The sequence below is a fragment of the Benincasa hispida genome, chromosome 7, assembly GCF_027475165.1.
Source record: "Benincasa hispida cultivar pf3 chromosome 7, pf3_genome.v1.1, whole genome shotgun sequence".
Classification (NCBI taxonomy): Eukaryota; Viridiplantae; Streptophyta; class Magnoliopsida; order Cucurbitales; family Cucurbitaceae; genus Benincasa; species Benincasa hispida.
In genome coordinates, this window is record NC_143484.1 from 5,233,524 (window position 1) to 5,239,881 (window position 6,358).

Sequence of the window (6,358 nt, forward strand, 5' to 3'; positions counted from 1 at the left end):
AGATCAGAATAGAGATTTCAGTGAAGAAAGCCTCGTCAACAAGGAATTGCTACCAGGCTCTCTACCTTTAACTTCCATTGGCATTTTGTAGTCAACTCATTTATAAGAATGAAATTTCTTTCTCTATATCTGTTCACTCTCTATGATTCACGCATGAGTAGCTAAAACAATTGAATGGGTTGAGAAGAATTTAGCTAGCACAACTAGGGAATCTTCATTCTTTGCAATTATATTGTTTATGTATGCTTCATTCGTCTATTAGGGATACTCAGGAGGGTAGTCTAAGGACAAGATCTAGACTTGGGAAGGTCAGGTCAGAATCTAGGCTCAAGAGAGTCAGATTAGAACGCATAATACAAGAGATAGGCGCTTAGGAATGAGCACTATTTGTTATCAACGCATCGCATGCATCCTAGAGATAGGATACGATTGTATGCGGTCACCTTGCTTTCATGCATTTTGCATCATCGTATAGGACAAGAGTATAGACTTAGGAATAAGCTCTATGGACAATTTACATTCAACACATGCATCCTAGATTTAGGAGCATTGCATTTACATTGGAAAATGACTTGCTGTGCATGGTAGTAACATGATCGCATAGTCTGACGCATTCCCGAGTAACGCTAGCTAAAGATCTTCTCAACCCGTTCATCGCATACTCATTGCATCTATCAACGCAATTTTCTTTTCTCAAATCCGCCACATTTATTTATTTCTTTTTCATCAACGCAAACAACAAACCAAACACTTTATTTATTTACCCGGTTACTGCAAAGTTTTCATCAAAATTACCAACGCAATCTATTTTCACAAGTCCCTGTGTTTGACCCTGGACTTACTAGGAAACTCAGAGGAAGTTACACATGAATTCCACTAGGGAAACTTGAGTGCACAACGCAAATCCACCAACGCATATCATCCATATTTCCACTTCATAAAATACTGCATCAACTCCTAAATAATCGCACACGAGAATACTAAACGATCACACACGTTCTCTAAACGATCGCTCACCTTCACTAAACGATCGCTTAGCGCGCCGAGTTTTCTAAACGATCGCTTACTATTTACTAAATGATCGCTTAGTAAGACCTATACGATCGTGTACCTTTCTCTAAGCGATGAGCACCCGACTATATGATAGTCACCTACTATCTCCCACTTACTTGTCGTTCTACACGATCGTCCTTTCCTCCTTCCTCTACCAATTCCATGAAAGTCCACTCTTTGGATTCTCACTTTGAGAATACCAAGGGCTTCGAGTTGTGGTGTCGTCTCCAGTTGCTGTTTGTTCGTGCTCTGCCGTTCATGTAGACGATTGTGGTGTTGGTAGCCGACTGATTGTTGGGCAATAAGGACCGTAGAGGAGTCGCTTCTGCTTGATTGAGTTTGTGTGAAGACAGTCTACAACTGGTACTTTTACTCAATTTTTTGTTATTTATTTGCCAAAGCATGCCTAGAACTAGTGTTAAAATGCATACCTATTTGTTAGAATGTGTGTGTGGTAATTTTGTCACAATGAAATAGGAAAGATCCGAACGTGCTCATGGATACTTTTGTTTAAGAGTTCCTTCACCTTATCCATCTACTACAGATCATTTAGGTTATCACTTAAACATGATTCACCTATATATCTCTACATACTTGTCTAAGCTACAAAGATAACCTTGGATGTTAGTTTATTGGTTTGTGGTTAATGAAACTAAATTTGAAATAAAACATCACATATTTTATTACATAAATAAAATGTTTGTACAATACAATTACAAACTATAGGATCCTACGAGATTTAGGACATCAACCCCAACATGTATAACCACCACCTCTCACTTAAAATGATACATTGTCCCCAATGTATCTCTAATCTAAGCCCAATGAATATAAAGACAAGGGAACAGAAAACCTCCCCTGTAGGCATTTTCATGCACGATCTTTGAGGTGTGATAGGAGGGCTTGCCTCTCAAAAGATGTTTCTTTCTTCTTTTAGAGACCAAGGAGAGGAACCTACAAAAGAAAAACAAAAAGAAAAGAAAGCAAATAAAAATTTATGACCCGAGTACCTCTAGGAAGCGCAAATTTTAACGTTGGTTGCTCGACATGACCTGTCCCCTATCAAGGCACAAAAAAATTCTCATATTTCTCTGGTCCTTTAGATGAGTCGATATAGTCCGATAAGGCTATAAGGTTCTACATATTTTGAAGGGAACCAGACAGGTCGAATTTGGTATTTTTCATATTAGTCAAAAAAGGTAAAGAGAAAGAATCAATAGACTCAAACAATCCAAAAGAGTCAAAGTAAAGAAAAGACTCAATAGACTATTGGGAACAAGAAGAACAAAACTAAAAAATAAACGACATACCTGTTGGGTTTTATGTCCTAAAACTTGTGGTTTGTAAACAATAAACTTATTTTGTTATCAATAAAGTTGTTATTGTGGTTTTATTCAATAAAATTATTGAGTAAATGAATTGCTCATTCGTTTTAGAAAGAACCTAAATCCAATAAACTAAGATCCATGGCTACTACATGAATACTTGGACTTTATGTACCGACATAAAAGTGGATCAAGTTTGAGTAGATAGTCAAAATGGTCTATAGTATACGAATAAGGCTAGGTACCTTATCCTGGGGACATTATCGGATGCAGCCCACTTTGTATTCAGTACAAATGATGTGATTCTAAATTGTTCATGGGAGACATGTGAGTGAAAGCATCCTATGTAAAGAGTTTGTATAAGATCAGACTGAAAAATAAGTCACTCTTACTTTATAACGCGGTTTACTATTTAAGACTGACTATTTCAAAACGATGGCATAGGTAACTTGACCTTAATCCTGAGCTAACTATGAACTTTTGTTTATTGGGGATTATCTTTAGATTTGCATGAGGTGAGGGTTGGCTCAACAATGCCAGCTCAATAAGATGGAATACACTCCAACCCGCTTCTAGGGATAGTAGAAAGGTTGTTCCCTTAAGTGCTAACTCCGGGTCTTGAATAAGGAGCCCTATCCTCTCATTGGCCTGAGATAGACTCAATTTAGTGATTGGATCATAAACTTAAGGAGCTTAAGGAGTAAGATGTAATCTCAGGGGTTAAACAGCTTTTGACCCAGTCGTTATTACGAACAACCTGTGAAGGGTTTACTTACTGATTATGGTTATATCGAGTGGACAAAAATATATTTACATTGAGAGAAGGGCAACTACTGGGCTTTAGTGGAGTGACCTAGTAGTTAACGAATGTTGGTTAATTGGGTTAAGGAGTTTAGCCAGTTAATCTCAGATCGTTGGAGCCCATGATCTATAGGTCCATGAGGTCCCCCAACTAGCTCATATCGGACTAAACCTTAGGACAGTGTGACAAATGAATTTGAAGTGTTCGAATTCGGTTCTTCGTGTAAAGTGTGAAATATATCCGATATATTCAACCTAATAACCTAATGTTTAAATGTGAATTAGACACAAAGAGAGAAAATAGGAGATATTTAAATAAGATTTAAATATCAAGACTATGAATGAGATTCATATTGATTGGGATTAGCATTGAATTTAGTATTAAATTAAATATTAAATTAATTTTGAAATTTAATGGAATTGGTCAAAATTACAACAAAAGTCAAAATTGTTGACTAGGTCAAAATTGCAAAAAATCAAGATGTTGACTTTAGACTTTGAGAGTCAAAAAGTCAAATTGTTGACTTTGGATTCTTAAAGTCAAAGATTGACCTTTGACTAAGTTAGTAGAATAATCAAGCATGTTTGAGTGGGAAAATCCTAAATTTGTGATGCTAGGTGTTCATCCCACTTGAAGACACTAATTCCACTTTGTGTTAATGGACTTTTGAGTGTCAAATTCTCATCAACTCAAAATTGTATGTTTTGCATGTTTTTTTCTTTTGAAGGAAATCTAAACATAGAGATCCAGTGAACGGAAGCGGATGGTTCCAAATCCCATTGACAAAGAACACAAACACATTCTAGTCTACAAGAATAGATTATGCATAATTAAGTAAATTACAACATGCTTCTTTAAAAATGAACATACAAGGGATAGAGTATGAAAACCTTTGAAGGACCTTTCTTCTAGTATCCCTCGATCAAACTCGAACGCAATGAATAGAACAGCCAACAATACGAACTAATGAATCCTCGATAACTATCGAGTCCAACTCGATCCTCGAACCTCGAACTGAATAAGAATGCCACCACAAGAGTTACCTTGGTATTCTCGGTGTGAGAATCTAGGAGTTGTGGGCTATGTGTGACTTTAGATAGAGGAAAGGAGGAGGTAGACGATCGAGTAAGTGGGAGATGGATGAAGTCTATCGCATAGACTAGATACTCGATCGTTTAGAAAGAAGCCTATCGTATAGATTTTGCTACTCGATCGTGTAGCAACGAGTAAACGAGTAACTATCATATAGTAAACTCAGTACTCAATTGTGTAGGCTGTGAGACACTATCGTTTAGTAAAAAAATTTTACTTGATAGTCCTTTCTTTTTGTTAAACGACACAAATGAATGATCATTTGACTTTTGGAAAACGATTTTCCTTTTATCTCACAGTTACCATAACCGTTCCAATAACCTCCCACTCAAACAACTATTAAAGAAAAAGAATAATTATCATATAATTAATATATTATAAATAAATATGATAACCAACTTATCATATTATATTTATCACCTATAGTTTTAATATTTCATCATGTGAAACATGTAAACCATAGTTCTTTTCTATGTTATGGTATTTAATATAAATCATATTTATATTAATTCTTCCATTAATGTATCTAATACATCATATCAATTATATCACATATAATTAAATTTTCTCTTGTTAATTTGAACACTTCAAACTAACCCAAAATCTGATTCTCAACTTGAACCCATTGAGCTACCAAGGGGACCTTATGAACTTGTAGCTTGAAGCTCCAACGATATGTGAATAACTGACTAAACTCTTTAATCACGAGATCCACCATTTGTTAATTGTTGGCCACTCCACTAAAGATCGACAGTTGCACTCTTCGCACTACAAATATATTTCTGTGTTCATTAGATATAACCAATCAACAGTGCGATGACCCTTCACAAATCCCTCGTAAGTACAGCTGGGCCAATTTACCATTTGGCCCCTGTAGTTACATCTAACTTCTTAAGTACCACTGATTCCTCTAATGAACAATAAGTCATAGTCCTACTATGACCGAGTTCTCTCTTCCTAAGTGAGGGTGTGGCCACTATGTTCAAGACCTGGAATTAGTCCTTAAGGGAGAAATTTATTTACTTACCCCTATTTTGGAGAAGGAGTGAATTCTGTCTTGTGTAGTTGAGTTCCCAGATCCCCAATCAGACAAATTCCCAAAACGGTAAGCTTGTTGAGTTGACAATCTGGCCACTCTCACCCATACAAAGGACTGCCCTCATGAGCAGGAGTTCTCAACTCACTCAGGATTAAGGTCATGTCACCTATGGTCATCCTAGTGAAATGTAAGTCTCAATTATCAATGGAATATATAAAGAGACTAATCATTTCATGTTCCAGTCTTATACAAACTCTTTGTATAGGATACCCCTGCTCACATGTCTCCATATGAATGGTCAAATCAGACAATTTATAGCAGTTTACAACACTTGTAACATCTACAAAGCGGGTCGTATCTGTAGTGTCACCAGAATAAGGTATCCCTCCTTTATCCTTAAACTACAAACCATTTAGGTTATTACATAAGGCATGATTCACTTGTATGTCTCCACATACATGCTTAAGTTACATTAAATTACCTCAGATCTTCATTTATTGGATTGAGTAAATGCTTATAAAATAACACTTATTTATTAATAACAATATGTTTATAGAGTGTTTAGAAAGTACGAGACCACCAGGAGAATTAGGACACCAATCCCAACATTTTTTCCTATCAATAAAAGTGTTTTATGTATTTTATTTCTTTTTTGCAAAATTGGAATTTTATGATATTTTGAAAAATCCAAACCTAATTCTCTCTCAAACCCTTAACCATTTTCTCTCTAAATTGGTCACTCACCGAATCCCACCATCCCATTCTAAGGTTGGAGAATAGTCAGGAAGATTCTCATGGTGGTCTACGAACTATTCATGAAAATATTGGAACAGATTTGAGAATCAATTTGGGCAATAAAGTTTGTATAATTTCTATCCCTTTGCTTTAATTGAAATTGCATGCTTATTCTTTTGAAATTAAAATGATTAGAGTAATTTAGATCCTTTATCATTTCCATTGTGCATCTATTTGTTCCATCAATATTAGGAGATAGAACAGGGCATGATCTTTCAACCTCTAACTCCATCACCTAGAAATAACAGTTTT